The 17,900-nt window shown below is 37.6% G+C and overlaps 1 pseudogene; it reads right to left on the minus strand.

Annotated features, from left to right (window-relative positions):
- Positions 1 to 10,039: 10,039 nt before the first annotated feature.
- On the minus strand, positions 10,040 to 11,401 carry LOC110197013 (5-azacytidine-induced protein 2-like; annotated as a pseudogene).
- Positions 11,402 to 17,900: the final 6,499 nt, after the last annotated feature.

A 17,900-nucleotide genomic window follows, 5' to 3' on the forward strand; every position in this document is an offset into this window, starting at 1 on the left:
ACCCATGTAGATTACCAATTTTCAAAGAAAAAAATCACTTTACATGAAAATTAGAACAGATAGAATTTAATCTTTTAGTAATTCAGAAAACATGATTCAAGATCTCCTAATGCCTCAGCATTATCAGTTCTCACGGGAAAGTGATTGAATTGAAAATGCTTGTTGAATGAATTTAACTGACATTCAGATATTTTAACGTCTATTTGCAAGCTGCTTAGAGCATCAAAGAAAATTCCCCTTTACTTTCAAAATATGCTCACCCACTAAAGTTCTTATTCAATCATATGATGAGGAATCTCACATGAGCCATCCCTCACTATCGTGCTCATCTCACCTCCTTCCTCCTTCCCTCACCCTTTTTGCTTGTATTTGTATCCCCTAGAACTGTATTAGGCAAAGTACCTAGCACAGAGTAAGCATTTAATAAATGATTGTTGGCTGTGGAGGAAGATCTGAAAAAAATTTCTGTCTCACTCTGGCACCGAATTTTTCTCTCTCCCAGTGCCTAGCAGGTTGAGTCAAGGACTTAGCATCACTTTGTGAAAGTGTTTCCCTTTTCAGTGTACCTTAATGTAGTAGATTTGGACCTAGAAGCCTTGGGCCCAAATTTCTGCTTCTAGATGTAGAATGTAGAAACTAGAACACTAGCTCTAGTTGTGTAACTCTTGCAATGATGAACCAACCCTACCACAACTACATAGATACAAAGTAAAGCAAGAGCCTTCCAATTTTCTCAGCAATTTCACCATTCTGTGATGCTAAGAGCAAATGGCAACTCCCATCTTTGCTAGGGCATTGATTGACTAGCCAGGGGAAGATTCCTATGTGATCATTTTTGAAAAGGTGGATGATGGACAATGTTCCTTTGACTACTATCTTCCATTGTGTCAAACTGAAATTTCTTTTTTTTTTTAAATTAATTTATTTTGAATTTCAAACTGAAATTTCTTAACAGCATGTACTTCTGTACTTCATGTACTAGCTTTGCTAGTGTAGTGAGAACTGATAATGCTGAGGCATTAGGAGATCTTGCATCACCCTTTCTGAATTGCTAGAAGATAAAATTCTGTCTGTTCCAATTTTCATGTAAAATAATTTTTCTTTGAAAATTGGTAATCTATGTGAGGAGTCGTGGCAACTGTATCAATCAGAATATAATTTTTAACCGTCAACAAGTGTTTATTAGATACCTATGTACCTAACACTGTGGTAGGTGCTGAAGATACACATACAAAGAATGAAATCATCCTATTCTCAACTAGCTCGTTCTCTAAATAACAGGCTATAAACCTGCTCAAGAGGCTTCAGGGCTATTGAATTTTTCCATTTTGTTTACTGATGAGATCTAATTAGGAATTCCACAAGGTCACCAGTGGAGTAAATTACTGCCCACTTGATGGATGTGATGGTAATATCTAGGTATTTTATTAGAAGCATAATTTTATCTATCTGGTAATAAAAAAGAATCCCATGAAGATGTCGTGTCTTATTCCTTGTCTCGAATCCAATTCTTTGGGTGGGGGAGGGGAGGAACCAAGCTTAATTAATTCTTTTGAGCAGCAAATAATGACTCTTCTCATTCTGTTGCTGAGATTATTACAGATTCATCCTGTAGACTCAGAATTAAAGCTGGAAGGGACCTTAATGGTCAACAAATCCATCTAATCCCTTCCTTTTACAGATGAGGAAACTGAGGCCCAGAGAAGTTAAGTGACTTGTTTAGGTTCCCACAGCTAGCAAGTAACTGAAGCAGGGTTTGAATTCAAGTCCAGGGAGCTCCTTGAGAGCAAACCAGGGGTTCATTTGTTTTGTTCTAATTTTTTTGCCTTTTTTTTTGTATCCACAGCTCTTAGCCTAGTACCTAGCACATAGTAGGTACTTAATAAATGCTTGTAGACTAGACTTGCTCACTCTGCCATCTAGCTTCCTCAGTCACATACATATAGAACAGTAGACATGGAGTCAAGAAGACCTCAGTTCAAATCTTGCATTTGATATTTGTGAGCTGTGTGATCATATCCAACTTGTTTAACCTCTCTGACACTGAATTTCCTCATCTATAAAATGGACATAGTAATACCTACCTCAAAATATTATTATAACACATAGAGAAGATAATATGCCTATTATCTCAGTTCTTTGCAAACTTAAAGCACTATATACATACCAGGTTTTGCTATTATCAGTAATACTGGGAAATATAGAACAATAATGTTAACTCTTCCATTTCTCAATCATGTAACTGTGGGCAAATCACTTTTCTTATTGGACTTTGATTTTCTTCATCTATAGAATGGGGATAATCATAGTTGTACCATCTACTACAGTGATTTATACCTCAAAGCAGTGCATAAAATGGAACAGTTCAGGTTTATATAGGACTTTACAATTACAAAGTGTTTTATGAATTTTATCTCACAACTACCCTATGACTAAGATAATGATGGTACTCATTCACGTTTATAATAATAGCTACACACGGTGTTTTAAGGTTTGCAAAATGCTACACCCATATTATCTTATTTGATCCTCACAACATTCCTGTGAAGCAGGTACTAGCATTAACCTTATTTTGCAGATGAGAAAACTGAGAGGTTTAGTGATTTGTCCGTGGTCACATAGCTAGTAAGTGCCTGAGGCAGGATTCAGGCACAGATCTTCCTGATTCCAGATTCAGGGGTCTGTCCATGCACCACCTAGCTGTCTAGAGCTTGGTAATGCTTTAAATATTATAAGGTATTTTGCTCAATCCATCCCAATAAAACTATGTTATCATAATCTCTACGTGTAGGGACTAGGATTTGAATCTAGGATTCTGGACTGATGTCCAGTGTGGTGAACTTTGCCCCATACCTCTTTGCCTCACTAAAACAAGAATTAAAGCAACAGCAATAATACACATCAATAATAAATAATAAAAGCAACAATAATAATAAACAAAGGATTCCAACGGACTCCAGTTAGACAATTTAAACAGGTGAACCCTGGTCAACCAAAGAAAATAGGAGGAAAGAGTGATGGAAAGGGAAAAGAGGGGAGTAGGGTTTTTCTTCTTTTAAAAGCAATTGAAAAGAGGAGGGAAAAATCCACCCTATTTAAAAAAAAATTCTCCATTGCACCTCTATTAGGCTTTCCATCACCTGACAAGCCAGGGATCTGGGACCGTTTTTAAGTGCAGTGATGGGGAGATAGGGTGCACTGACCAAAAGAATCTTTGGAACCTCACCACAGGGCTGACTTCAGAGAGGATCTTCCACGTTACTGCAATCACTATAGAACAGGTAGGAGCTGAGGACCTCGTAGATGCTTCTAACTCAGATTCTGAGTTGTACGATCACAAATCTGACAGGGATTCTTCTCTGTCTTCTTCTGGAGACCTTTGTCTCTGGACCCAACAGGTAGGCTTCCCTTTAAGTATCCTAACCCAGGACTGGGGTGTGCCATTCCCCACCCTCTGCATTTCAGGCAGATTTATGAATGTAGTTCTGTTTTCCTCAGGATGTACCCTCCTTATCTTTTATTTTTTTAAAACAGACGCTGCAGATTATCTCCTCCTTTTCTTGAAGTGTGACTAATACCCATTCATTTTACTATCTCCCTAGAGAATTTCAGATAATGGGATCTGTTCCATTTCATTTTAAGCTATCATTGAAATTTGGAAATTCAGGGGGTTGCTTGCTCAACAAAGAGGGAAAAATAGAACACACTGTGTCACTTAACCCCATTGCCTTGCCAAAAAAAAAAAACCACACTGCATCTTTTCTTTCTTTGTACCAAAGTGAACATTGTTCAGTCATTTTCAGTCATATCTGACTCTTTGTGACCCCATTTATGGTTTTTTTGCAAAGATACATTTCCTTCACTAGCTCATTTTATAGGTGAGGTAACTGAGGCAAACAGGGTAAAGTAACTTGCTGAGGGTCACACAGCTAGTAAGTGTCTGGGGCCAGATTTGAACTCAGGAAGATGAGTCTTCCTGATCAGGCCTGGCATTCTGTCCACTGCAACATCTAGCTGCCCTAAAAGCAAACATAAGAACAGCTTCAGAAATAGTGAGGCCAGTGGTTCAGAAAAGTCAGAAGCAGGGCTTAGTGAGAGATGGTTAAAAACAGACTAAGGGTTTCAAGCATCTGAAGACTTAGCAGAGCCACCAGGGTCAGACAAATGCTCAAAGAAGGTTCCAGAAAAAACAAAATTATGCTTCATAAAATATGTTTTCCAGACAAACTGGTCTACTAGCTATTCCCCAGCACAAGATATTTCATTTCCTGTCTCTGGGTTTTTACACATCAATCAATCAATAAACATCATCAGCCAATAAACATTTATTAAGAGCTTACTATGTGCCATGCACTATTCTGAGTGCTGAGAATATAAAGAAAGGCAAAAACATTCCATAGTCTTGGAGCTCAAGGAACTCACATTCTAATGGGAGAAATGACATGCGAATAACTATGTGCAAACAAGATATACACTGTGCAAAGGAGGGGTAATCTCAGAGGGAAGGAACAAGTGGTCCTATGTATCTGGCATGCATGTCCTCTTTACCTCTTAGATTCCTCTTGGAATTCTTGGCTTCTTTCAAGCACCAGAAAATATCTCCAGTGTTAGATGTTTCCTGATTTCTTGGGTTATTAACATTTTCTCTTTTTGGAGATTATTTCATAACATTTTTATATACCATGTATTTGCTTATTTATATACATATCATAACTCACCCCAATCAAATGTAAACTTCTTGAGAACAAGGTTTTTTTTTTTTATGTGTTTTGTATCTCTACTACAGCATAGTGATTGAAGGTCTCTACTACAGTATGTAGTAGAAGCTTAATAGATGTTGAATCGAATTCATGCTCTATTTTTATGGTAATTTCTCCTTTTAACCTTTTCCTACCCAATTTTGTTTTTCAGAATCACCTCATCATACTCAACTCAGCCCTAATCTTTCTTGATCTTTTAGTAGACAATAGGTAGAGATCCAGGCAGGTAGGTGAAGTTAGTTGGCATTAAAGAAGTCTGACAGCAAGTAGAAAACTAGCCATAGAAACTGGGGCTGAAGAACAGATTATTTAGTCCTGGGAAACACATAGGCTGGAGTACTAGATAAGGAAGGACCCATTTCCAGAGGAACTGAAGAGAAAACCAAGGCAGGATCTCAGGCATAAGAATAAGATGCAGGACTAGATAAAGGTTTAGTCACAGAGACAGCTAGGTGGTTTTATGGATGGAACTGTATATTTAGTGTCAGGAAGACCAGTAGTTTGAATGCTATCTCATATATTAAGTAGCTTTGGGACCATGAGCAAGTCCCTGTACCTTCTTCATCCTCATTTTCCTCATCTCTAAAATGAGAATTGAACTTCACAGCCTTTAGTATCCCTTCCAACACTAAATCTATGATCCTATGAATATGCTCAATTACTTAAGCTGAGATATGAAGCCAGAGAATAGCCACCAGTAGACTAGGATGCTGAACCTGTGGTAGATTTCGGATCCGTATATCCTTGTATTGTCCCAGCTCAGTAGATAGATAAGTTCCTATGCCCTTGGGCAGTAGTTCTCAGAGTATGGTTCAAGGTTCCCTGGGTGGGGGTGGAGGGTATCGCTGAGTCCTTCCAGGGGGTACTCAAGGTCAAAACGATCTTCACAACAATAATAGGGTATTATTTGCTTTTTAAAATACTCCTCACTTTCCCAACTACACATCTGTGTGAGGCCAGATTTTTTTCATGTATGTCAATCCAAATAATATATCACAACAGATTGAATGCAGAAGCAGATATGATAGTCAAGCTGTTTTCTATTAAGCCAGACATTAAAGAGATCTGCCAAAAAATGTAAAACAAGGTCACTCTTCTCACTAATTTTTAAAAATTTTTTTTATTTTCAATTCAGGGAACAAAACAAACATTTCTGTAACACAGTACAATAAAAAAGATGATTACACATGAAACTACAAATCTACCATGTACAGCTTGCTAGTCCCTCCAAATATAATACTGTTATCATGTAAATTTCTTTTTTTTCCCTCCTCCCTCCCTATCCTAGAGATGGCTACTATTAGACACAAATAGTTACATATATATATATATATATATATGTGTGTGTGTGTGTGTGTGTGTATACATATATACACACACACATATATACATATGTAGTTATATACAGTTATATGTAATATATATGTAAAATAATTCTACACATACTTCTAGTTATCAATTCTTTCTCTAGATGCAGAAATAGTATCTCTATGTCCATTATTTTTCATTTTTATATTTATAATAGTCAAAATGACTTAGTCACTCAAAGTCATTCTTAAAACAATATTGCTGTTACTGTATACAATGTTCTATTGGTTCTGCTCACTTTGCTCCTCATCATTTCATGCTAGACTTTCCATACCTTTCTAAGATCAATGAGCTTATCACTTCTTAGAACACAATAGTATTCTATCACAACCACACACCACAATCTGTTCAGCCTTTCCCCAATTGATAGGGATCCCTGAAATTTCCAGTTCTTTGCCACCACAAAGACAGTGCTATGAACATCACATTCACATTCAAAGTTATAATTATTATCTGTGAATTTCCCTCCATCTTATTTTTACTCACTATTTTCCTTCTCAGCCTCTCTTTTTACCTTATCCCTATCACTTTATCTTCTTCCACTACCCTCCTCTCTCCTACTTTACCCACACCCCCAAGAATCCCCCATCCCTTCCCTCCACCCTCAATCTCAATCCACACAGTCCTCCAAAAGTTCCCCCATCCTCTCCTCCACCCTCTTAAGTCCCAATCGACACACTCCTCTAAAAATCTCTCTTCCAACATATACCCTAGTTTTCTCTCCTCTCTAGAAGTTTAGAAGACATCTAAACCTCTTCAGATATATGCATTGTTGTATGAGATGAGAGTAAAGTTCCAATATTGCTAGCCCTTCACCCCCACCTGCTTCCTCTGTATTAGTTCTTTCTTTCACACTCCATTTTTAAATGATAATTTGTCCTTTTAACCTTTCCCTACCCAATTTTGTTTTTTAGAATCACTTTATCATACTCAACTCAGCCTCAATCTTTCTTTCAAACTACCTTAGTAATGATAATAGCTTTAAGAATACTATTACTAATAATAACAACTAATAATTACTACTAATAATAACATTTTCATATACCATAAGCAAACAGTTTGATCTTAATCAGTGCCTTATAATCAGTCTTTAATGATTTCCTTATTATTTCTTCTGGATCTTTTATATCGAATTTTCCGTTGAATTATGGTCTTTTTGTTAAAAATATCTGAAAGTCTTTCCATTCACTAAATATCCATTTTCTTCCATTCAGGATTATACTCACCTTTGCTGGATAAGTTATTCTTGGATGCAACTCCAGCTGCTTTGCTCTTTAAATATAATGTTCCAAGATCTATGGTATTTCAGTGTAGAAGCTGCTAGGTCTTGTGAAATCCTGATTGCTTTTCTATAGTATTTAATTTTTTTCTGCTTGTTACTTGCAATATTTTCTCTTTAACTGGCAATTTTGAACCTGTCTATGACATTCCTGTAAGTTTTCTTCCTAGGACCTTTTTCAGGTGGTGATTGGTGGATTCTTTCTATTTCTATTTTGCCTTCTTGTTCTAGAACTTCAGGGTAATTTAATAATTTCTTATAATGTTGTATCCAGATACTTTTTTTGGGTAATAACTTTCAGGTAGACTGACAATTCTTACATTATCTCTCCTTGATATCTTCCCCAGATCAGTTGTTTTTCTCATGAAATGTTTCAGATTCTCTTCTGTTTTTTTCTAGTTTTATTATATCTTGGTATCTTATGATGTCGTTCAATTTTACTTCCCCAATTCTAATTTTCAAGGAGTTATTTTCTTCCTTAAGATTTTGTTTCTTTTTCTAATTGGCTAACTCTTTTCATAGTTTTCTTGGCTTACTTTTATTTTTTTTTAATTTTCCCTTGTTTTTTCTTATTTGATTTTTGAATTCCTTTTTATTTTCTTTCTTAAGATTTTGTATCTCTTTTTCCATTGGTTAACTATTTTTTTCATAATTTTCTTGAATTACTTTTATTTTTTTCCAAATTTTCCTCATTCTCTCTTACTTGATTTTTGAATTCCTTTTTAACTTTTTAAGTGCTTCCAAGATTTCTTTTTATGCCTGTGACCATTTGATGTTACTCTTTTCATATTCAAATAAAATTAGTGTATTTAAATCAAACAATATGATTTCATCTTTGTATAGTTCTTAATGTCATCGAAGCTAGTGTCTCTCCCAATTTACTACCCAAAAAAAAGAAAGACTCAATTTTGGTTAAGGAAAAGCAACACCAGTAAAGCTACATTACAGATCAGACATTAATATACAGTCTATGCAGCCACATGAGAAATAGTTTCTGCCACTTTGTTATTACACAGTTAATTGGTTCTATGAGCTAAAGCCTAGTGACTTGTATTTGTTTTATGCATATTGGGTTTATTCTATGACTTTGCAAGAGATTGTACTCCCTTGAGTCAACTGTGTTCATTGGTCAGAATAAGTTCCAACATCTGACACCATTTCCATTACTAAAGCCAGTATACTTGAGTAAGATAATAGATACAAACAATTTTTGGTCTTGTTTATGTATACTGTTCAGTAACACAGCAGGAGGTTTGAGGAATTCTTGTGAATTTAAGTAACACCAAATTGCCCAGTACTGAAAAGAAAAAAAGGGAGAAGGCATTCTACATGAAATACTAGACGTCCCAAGGCAAAAAAGGTCTGTATACGAGGAAATGTCTGGATGGCATAAGTTACAAGTAACAGATACACAATCATTACCATAAAGCTCCCTGGAAGGCCAGCTGTTTCTTCCATACTTGTAATCTGTTCAATTCAGTTTGCACTTGCAAAACTCTGACAACAAAAAATTCATTAATGATCCTTCACTAAATTTGAAATTTTCTCCATGAGGTTAATGTATTGCCACTTTAAAATTAAACTGCTTTACTAAAGAAAAGGCAGCTAGTGTGGTCTCTTGGGGACAATTTATTCCTTTTGTCAGTTACACATCTGAATACTCACGTGTAACTCTTAACATACTGATACGTCTAAAATTTTAACACATTTTCTACCTGACTCCATCTATCACCCAATTAGTAATGTGTAGTTTTTCCACAAAAAGTTTTTCAATTATTTTGTCATTTTTTTACATAAAAAAAAAAGAAAACCTTACTTTTAAATTGAATGCTCTAGAGCCAATTCCATTGGTTGAGTGGTCTGGGTTGTAAACAGAATTAAAATCACACAGAAGTAATGGTGACCATTCTAGTATTTTGGTAACAAGCACCATTGGGCCTAGAAAGCAATTTTAATTCTGAAAATTTGAACTAAAATGGTATACAGAAATGGTCTATCCATAGAACACTTATTCTGTCTCAATATTTCCAACACAATCTGTATGTGTTCATAAAAAGACCAATGGGAACTGAAATACATTGTATTACTTGCTTACTCCCCTAGGCAGGATTTGTTTTGTTTTATTTTGGGTTTGTTTCTTTGTTTGTTTATTTTTTTGGTAATTTACATGATTTGAACCAAAATTCCATCAACCTTTCTATTATTCTTGTGAGTGAATATATTTATGATTTAGACACCTTACAAAACCTGTGTCTATATTTCTGAACTCAAGCTCAAAAACTAGTTCCTATCATTTTTCTTTACCTGAGATGTCTAAAGCTATAGCAATTGCTATCAAAGGTAGAGCTGCCTTTTAAAAACACTAACAGAATTCCTGTAATTTATTATGTAGTGCATATGTCTATACTTAACTAAAATAGAGCTGGTTAGCACAGATGTTTTAGTCTATACTGAAAGAAACAAACCTAACTACACAATTGCAGGACAGTACGTGCAAATCCAAGTGTACTTGAAATTGAGGACAGTCACAGAAAGACTATGCCACAATGGAACCAATTCCTTACATGTATTTCTTGCACATCTTCCCGATGCCAAACAGCTCTTCCTAAGGTGACTACAAGTCTCTTCTGAATTAGTTCTTGTAAAGGCAGTTTGGATTATGCCGATCCAGGTGATACAGCTTGGGGGAAGTTGTTTTTTCTTTTACTTCCAAATGCTGTCTCACTAGACTTTGAGGGGCTTGGGGATACCCATGAATTGTCTTCTAAAGAATTTCTGCCACAGGAATTCTGTTCTTGAAAGTTTGTACCACTATGAGGGATGACACTCTCGTCATCTGCCCATGACTGGAGACAATAAGATCTTTGTATCTCCAGACAGAGGAGAACCCATGGCACTACAGAGGGCTTCGCCATTTGGTGAAAGAGGAGCTTGTCTTTTGTAGGTCGTGGTCAAAGACATCGTATGCAATTTTGTGCAGTCCTTCATTAGGTTTTCAACACACTGGACTGGCATACAAGCTTTCTTGATTGTAGGTGGCATTTTAGATTTTAGATTTTCTTAGTAGGTCAGCTTGTACTTGAGTCCCAAGATGTAAATTAGACATTTCTCTCTTGAGTTCCCATGGGCATGTTGCATGTTATCACTTGGAATGCTTGGCCTTTGGAAGTCTGTGTTACTGAGATTGTCTTCCTGAGACTGATCCTTGTGTTTAGACTTTCGAAGTTCTACTCCTAGACTAGTAAATTCCTTTCTCATCAGTTCCAGCTCCTGTTCCAAAGCATGGATTTTCAAGACATTGCTCCACTTTCCTACCTCCCAGTTAGATGAAAGTTGACTTAGATTCCTCATTACTTGCTGAGTTTCAACCTTGGTCTGGAGCTGGAGGAGCTTGACTTCAGTCTGTAGGCATTCATTTAACACTTTCAAAGATTCAGAGTTGGCTTTATTCATTTTGTCCAATTTGTTTTTTTCAAATTATCTCTGTCTAGGCAGACTTCCCCATAAGCATGATAGGCTTGTTTATTTGTTCTTGTCCTACTGAGCTTATTTCTTCATCTAATTGAGTTTCAAGAAGCTTTTCTTCCAGAAATCATATTTTTTTTTCTTTAAGAAGGAATTCTCCTTAAAATGTCCTCATATTCTAGGACAAGCACAAAGTGGGAAGCCACAGACCAGACCTGTACAACTTGGCAGTACGTAGGAGCCGAAATTAAAATAGGCTAAACTTCTTCGGGCTGCAGAAAGGTTAGACTAGAGACAGACTGACAAAAGGTTGGTTGTCACAGGTCACATGACAAACAGGAGAGTATGCAGTGGCAACCCTACGTTTTCATGGGCCCCTGGAAATCCTTCAGAGGGCCACTAGCCATGTGTGGTGCAGGACTGCCATAGACTCATCTCCTGCATAGATTGACATATGAGTGATGGTATCTCTCCTCTGAGTCTTTTCATGGTTCAGAATACAGATATCATCTTCCAGTAGGGCATTCATGATGGCTTCCATTCCCTTGAGCTGGCCATCACACTGCTCAATTTGCAAACCCCAAATTGTCTCTGGACTTCTCAGAAGCTTCAGTGGTTCTGACCTCCACCTTGTGGTCATTTTCAGTTTCCCCCACGTAGGAAGGAACCAAGAACACCCTGGGTCAGTGGGGTCACAGCACCTACTGCAGTGTGGGCTCTGGACAGGCAGTCCAGCCCTTTGCCACAGGGCTGATGTTACTCTTTAGGGTAGGAGCAGCTCTTTTTTCCTCACTATCTTCCTCTGAATATGAATCCAGATCTTTTATGTCAAAATAGCTATCAATGGTCGGGTTCATTTTCCTTTGCTTACTCATTTTTATTTTTAATTTGTCTTATGTTATTTTTAACAGCTTAATATTATTATTATCAAGTTTTAATCCCAAATTGTGGGAAATGTTGCCCTAGACCTCAGGTCCTCCTTATTGTTGTTTTTTGAATTCTATCTGGGTGATCAACCTCAGGGACTCCTCTCTTCCTCCACTTCCTCCACTAAGCCTCAGCCATGCTGTTCCAAAAATGTTCTCTTCCCTGAGGTATCACACTCACCAGGCTTGTGCCAGTTCCTCCTTACCCACAGCGGCAGCTGGGGATCCCATCTGGTCAGCACCACCAGCCATGACTTCCAGAAACAGCGGAGGGTCCTTCAGTCTTCCCTCACTCAGCCTCTGCTGTTCCTTAGATGACAGTTTGTGGGGTGAAAATTCATGAGGTAAAACTTCTTGTGGTGGTGAATGATGTGAAAGTGGAGGTGAAATTTCTTGAGGCCCAGTGGCTTACCTCAGGGCTTATTCCTTGGTGATTCAATAGAGTTGACCTAGAGGTGTTTACACTTCACTCAGGCCAATCCTCAGCCCCTGGAGTCTTCTCTGAGATCCTCTCAAGATGTCTTGGGGAGACAACTGCTTTACCCCTTTATTTTTGCTTCTCTTTGCTCATTTTGTGGTGATTTTCTGTTTGTGGAGGAAATCTGGAGAGCCTGGAAATTTCTGACCTACTCCGCCATCTTCCCAGAATTCTTATCCCCCTCACTAATTAAAAAAAAAAGCTCTTTCTCATAAAATATTATTCATGTTAACATATAATATAGGTTCATTATTGTTATTTTAAATGCATTGATACATGCTTTAAAATGTATGTTTTAATTTCTAATATGGGAAATAGCAATAGATATAATCCATACAAACAAAAGCTCATAGGAGTCATCTATAATTTTTAAAAATATAAAAGGTGCTGAGATAAAAAAAAAGTTTGAGAAATACTGACTAAGATAAGACTGAACTTGAACGTGGGAATGATTATTAATGGTCTCATTTACAGTATAAAAGATCAAAGGGTTGAATAAACTAGGGGTAGGATACAAGAAGGAAGGCCAATTATTACAGGAAAAGTATCAACATTTCCATTATGTACTTACTGTTATAAATCCCATGGACTGGAAATTTTAGTCACCCAGCTGAAAATGTTGTTAGCTTATAAAAAACTGAGTCACAAAACCCAAATTCACAGGAAGCTAATTTGTAACAGAAAACCAACTGAATAATTTTGAATTCTAGAAGATGTGGGCCTGGTGGGGGCCTTAGTGACCCACTGAGCCTACTTCCCTCATATTACAGGAAAAGAAGCTGAAAAAATATGAGGTATACTGTCTTTGCCCTCTGATGAGAAAATGCTACAAGCATTACCCACCTGTGAGGACTCCTGGATAGCTTTCTTTCTCCCTACCTCTTTTCTTGTCCTTGGAATCCATGTGTGAACTCCTTGCATGCCATATTATTTTTAAACCACTCTCTTTGGTCCAATGGAGGCAGCAATGGATTTGGAGTTGGGGGACCTTTGCTCAAATCTTGACTCTTTCTACTTAAAACCTGTTTGGCCTTGGACCCAGATGAGGACCTTTATCTTTCTTGATCTCTGTTTCTTTTTGTGTAAAATGAGGGGATTGGTCTAGATGACCTTGAGAGCGTCTTCAAACTCTAAATTAAGGCTCCTTTGACAAATTATGTAAATTGTTTCCTGATTAGGAAGTCAGAGATGGGGACTGGATATTTGTGGGCTCCTGGTCATTTTCTCCAACTTCTGTGCCTGAGCTGGGGAGAGACACTTATTAGCTGTGTGATCTGGGGCAAGTCACTTAACCATAGCCTTCTTTAGTTTCCTCAACAGTAAAATGGAGATAATAACAGCACCCGCTTGCCAGGGTTGTTGTGAAGATCAAATAACATACCTGTAAAGTGCTTAGTATAGTGTCTGGTGCTCAATGAAAGCCTGTTTCTCTTCACTCTCACCTGGGATACAGGGAAATGGCCAAGGTCACAGTGTGTTAGTAGCAGAACCAGAACTAGAACTTAGAACTCAGGTTTACTGGACCCTGACTCTGGTCCTACGCGACTTCACTAGAAAACATAGATAAGAGAGAAATGTTTCTTTCTTTCCAAGAGAGAAGATGAGTTTGGGAAATGAAATTGGAGCCTGTTAGGGGATGCAGTGGATAGGGTGCTGTCCCCAGAGTCAGGAAGACTTGCTATCAGCCTTGGCTACCTTCCAGTGTAGGATTCTGGGCAAAGCACCTACCTTAGCCTCAGTTTCCTCTGTAAAATAGGGATGATAATAGCACCTACCTCAAAGGGTCATTGTCAAGATAAGATGAAATAATATTTGTAAAGAACTTTGTAAACTTTAAAACTGCTATACAAATGCTAGGTACTATTATTATGGTATCAAATTTATAAGATTTCTTTAAACCATATGAAATCTTTTTTAGGTATATACACCAAAGAAGTTATTAATGAAAAGGAAGGATCCAAAACCATTGCAATATTTATAGTAGCACTTCTCATGGTAGCAAAAGATCGGAAACAAGGTAGATGCCCATTGGGTAGGGAACAGCTAAACAAATTGTGGTATACAAATTTTATTGGATGTCGTTGGGCTATAGAAAAAGACAAATATGATGAATATAGAAAAGCATGGAAAAATTTATATAAACTGATTCAGAGCTAAGAAAACAACATACATGATGACGACAATAATGTAGATAGAGTGAACAAGCACAAAATAACCAAAAATGAAAATTGTAACATTACAAAGAACAAGCCTGACCCCAAAGAAAAAGCATGAAGATTCGTTTCCCTTATCCTCATCTGCAGAGGGGGGACGTCCATACATATGAAATGCTGCTTATATTTTTAGATTTTTTTTGATATATTGACCAGTTTTGCTGACTTTTTTCTCTTCTTCCTCTTCAAACCAAAGTTTTTATAATAATGGATAACTCTTTGGGAGGGGCCAGGGAAGAGGCACAGGGGGAAATCTATGGTTATTTCCAGTCATGTCTGAATCTTTGTGTCCCCAATTAGGGTTTTCTTGGCAAAGATACTGGAGTGGTTTACCATCTCCTTCTCTTGCTCATTTTACAGATGAAGAAACTGAGACAAACAGGGTTGCCCAGCTAGTAGGTGTCTGAGGACCTGTTTGAATTCACAAAGATGAATCTTCCTTACTCCAAGGCCAGCACTCTATCATGCCTGGGGGAAATCTAGTTGATGTAAAAACAAAAGCTACCAATAAAAATCTATTTAAACAAACAAACAAACAAACAAAAAAAAAAAACCATATGGGATCAATGGATGGGGAGTTGCAATGGGAATAAACTTGCCCAAACTAATGATATTTCTTTTGGCTGGTCTCAGTGTTCTTTAGATAGCTCTTGAGAATTGTTTCTGTCCTAAACAGCTCACTTTCCAAAATGTTCCAATTTGTTCTTTTTGTTGACTTGTTACATGATTTTTTTTTTTTACATAAAGATATACCTGATGAGATAAGGGAAAACAGGCCTTCTCCCAGGCATGAATCTCTCAAACTGTTCTGTTCTGGCTGTGGGTGTACTTCTATGTACCATAAGTTCATTCACCTTTATTTTTCTATAAAAGCCTTTAAAATTTTAAAAGGTTCTTCATTATACCTCATACAGTACTTCACTTCTATCGCTCAACTTCTTGCTAATACTCTTACCATACTATTTGGCGTTATAATTATTTGTTTAACAGATGCAAAAGAATTATTATAACCAGGAGTGTGAAAGAGCATTGGAGCTACTTTCAAGCAGGAAACACTTCATCACTTTGCATATGTTGTTTAGACTACAAGTTCATTTGCAAAATATTACATAAGAACTTCTGCTAAATGTCAAGAAAGCAGCTGAAGAGACTTTAGCATGATAGCCAGCAAAACCTGATCATCCAGAGGGCTTTTGTTTTCAATATCTGACACAGAACCTGGCACGTAGTAGGGGCTTAATAAATGTTTATAGATTGATTGCTTACTGATGCAATAAGGAAAACAAATGGAAGCTAAACAGGGCACATATGCTGATGCATCTATGTTGGGTTAGCCTCATGCAGTGATCACTCAGTTTGGACTCTGCCACCTCAGCATCCTATATCCTATATTACACTAGGAAGAAGACATGACACTCAAGAAAGTGAAGTCAAGGGTCGCCAAAGGCCCAGGCAGATAGGCTGCCACCAAAGAAGGAAGGAGGTGCTGCAATTGTATCACTAACATTGCTGTTCTAACCTTTCATGAGATTGTGATGAAAGAGTGCAGTGATGACCATCCAGCCACCATGTCTGTTGACCTACCTATCTTTTTGTTGTTGTTCAGTTGTTTCATCACGTCCAACTCTTTATGACCTCATCTGGGGTTTTCTTGGCAAAGATGCTGGAGGGGTTTCCCGTTGAGGTGTAAATGCTCATAATGGAAATTTAACAATTGGACCTCTCCATCCTATTAGATCTGGCTCTAGCCAGAATCTCAAAGTGCCAGACCTGTGTTTCTCCTACCTCTGCAAAAGGATGGGATGGAGGTATTTTCTCATTTCTTCTTTATAGTCATGCTTGTTCTTTTTTCCTGTTTTCTTCTCCAGCTCATTTTATAGATAAGGAAACTGAGACAGGTGAACAGGGTGAAGTGACTTGCCAGGGTCAAACAGCTAGTAAACATCTGAAGTCAGACTTGAACTCAGGAAGAGGAGGATTCTTGGCCTCAGGGTCAGCAGTCTATCTACTTGTCTATCCTTTGAGTAACTAAGTAAACCAATTAACTGATACTTTCCTTGTTTTATGGAAAGTGGAGTCCCACCTCCTGTTCTTTACTTATACAGAAGCCCTTTTCTCTTGCTACCTCTCTGCACATTCTCTTCCCTATTCAGTTCAGATCTCCCTTTGCTTGGTCTTTTTCCTCCTTTGTCCTCCTCATCCACCGTGCCTTTGGAAATCCTGTGCTGCCTTTTCACTTTTAGGTTAGATCTCTTTTTCTCACATTCTTTCAGTCTTTTATTCTTTCTTAATTGTTTTCATTTATTTCATTAAATATTTTTCAATTACAAGTAAATTTTTTTGAGCAATTATTACAAAAAAAAATGAATTCAAATTCTCTCTCACTCTCGACCTACCTACCTCCTTGAGAAGGCAAGCAATTTGATTTTGATTATACATGTGAAGTCCTGCAAAACATATTTCCATAATAGCCATGTTGCAAAAGAAAACACAAACAAAATAAAACAATAAAGATAAAGAAATTTAAACAGTATGCTTCATTCTGCATTCAGAGTTCATCAGTTCTCTCTCTGGGGGTGGATAGAGTTTTGATCACAGGTCTTTTGAAATTGTCTTGGATCTGGGAAGATAGAGGTGTAGGTCAGAAAACTTTTGGCTCTCTAAATTTCCTTCACAAAAAAAAGACAGAACATCACCTCAGAGCAGCAGAAACAAACAAGAGGTAAAACAGTTGTCCTCCTAAGACAATTTGAGATCAGGAAAGATCCAACCTCCAGGGGCCAAGGTTTGGCCTGACTGAAGTGCAAACCCCTCTGGACTGACCCTGCAGAATCAACAAAAAACGAGCCCTGGGGGCAGCTGGGTTGAGGGGCAGCCTTAGCCTTAGACATTTTCATCTCACAGATAGTGTGGGTTTCTGACTGCTGAGTAGGAGATTGAAGGACCTTCCACTACCGAGGGATGCCAAACATAGCTGTGCTGACCTGACGCATCCTGGGCTGTGGCTGCAGGGAGAAGGAGCTGGTACACACCTGGAGAGGGGCAGGAATCCTGTTGGCTGCGAGCACTTGCAGGAGAACAAAGTCCCTGGTTTCAGTTCTAGAGCAGAGAGGACAGTGAATTTTGAAAAATCATGAAAAACAAGCATGGCTACATGGCTCAAAAGAAGAGACATGAGAAGACACACTCCTCATTCCCTTTATTGGAGGTCAGGGATCCACAAGTGTTACACAGTGCACATGTTTTCAGACTTTTTCAATGTATCGATCATTTATGATGATTTTTCTCCCATACCTGTATACTCCACAATTTTTCAATATATTAATCAGTTTTCATTTTCTTTTTGTCTTTAAAAATGTTATTTATTATATAAGATGGTTCATCAGGAGGAGGATATTGAGGAAATTTGGG

This window comes from Phascolarctos cinereus, unplaced genomic scaffold (assembly GCF_003287225.1).
Source record: "Phascolarctos cinereus isolate Bilbo 61053 unplaced genomic scaffold, phaCin_HiC Scaffold_5;HRSCAF=322, whole genome shotgun sequence".
NCBI classification, from domain to species: Eukaryota; Metazoa; Chordata; class Mammalia; order Diprotodontia; family Phascolarctidae; genus Phascolarctos; species Phascolarctos cinereus.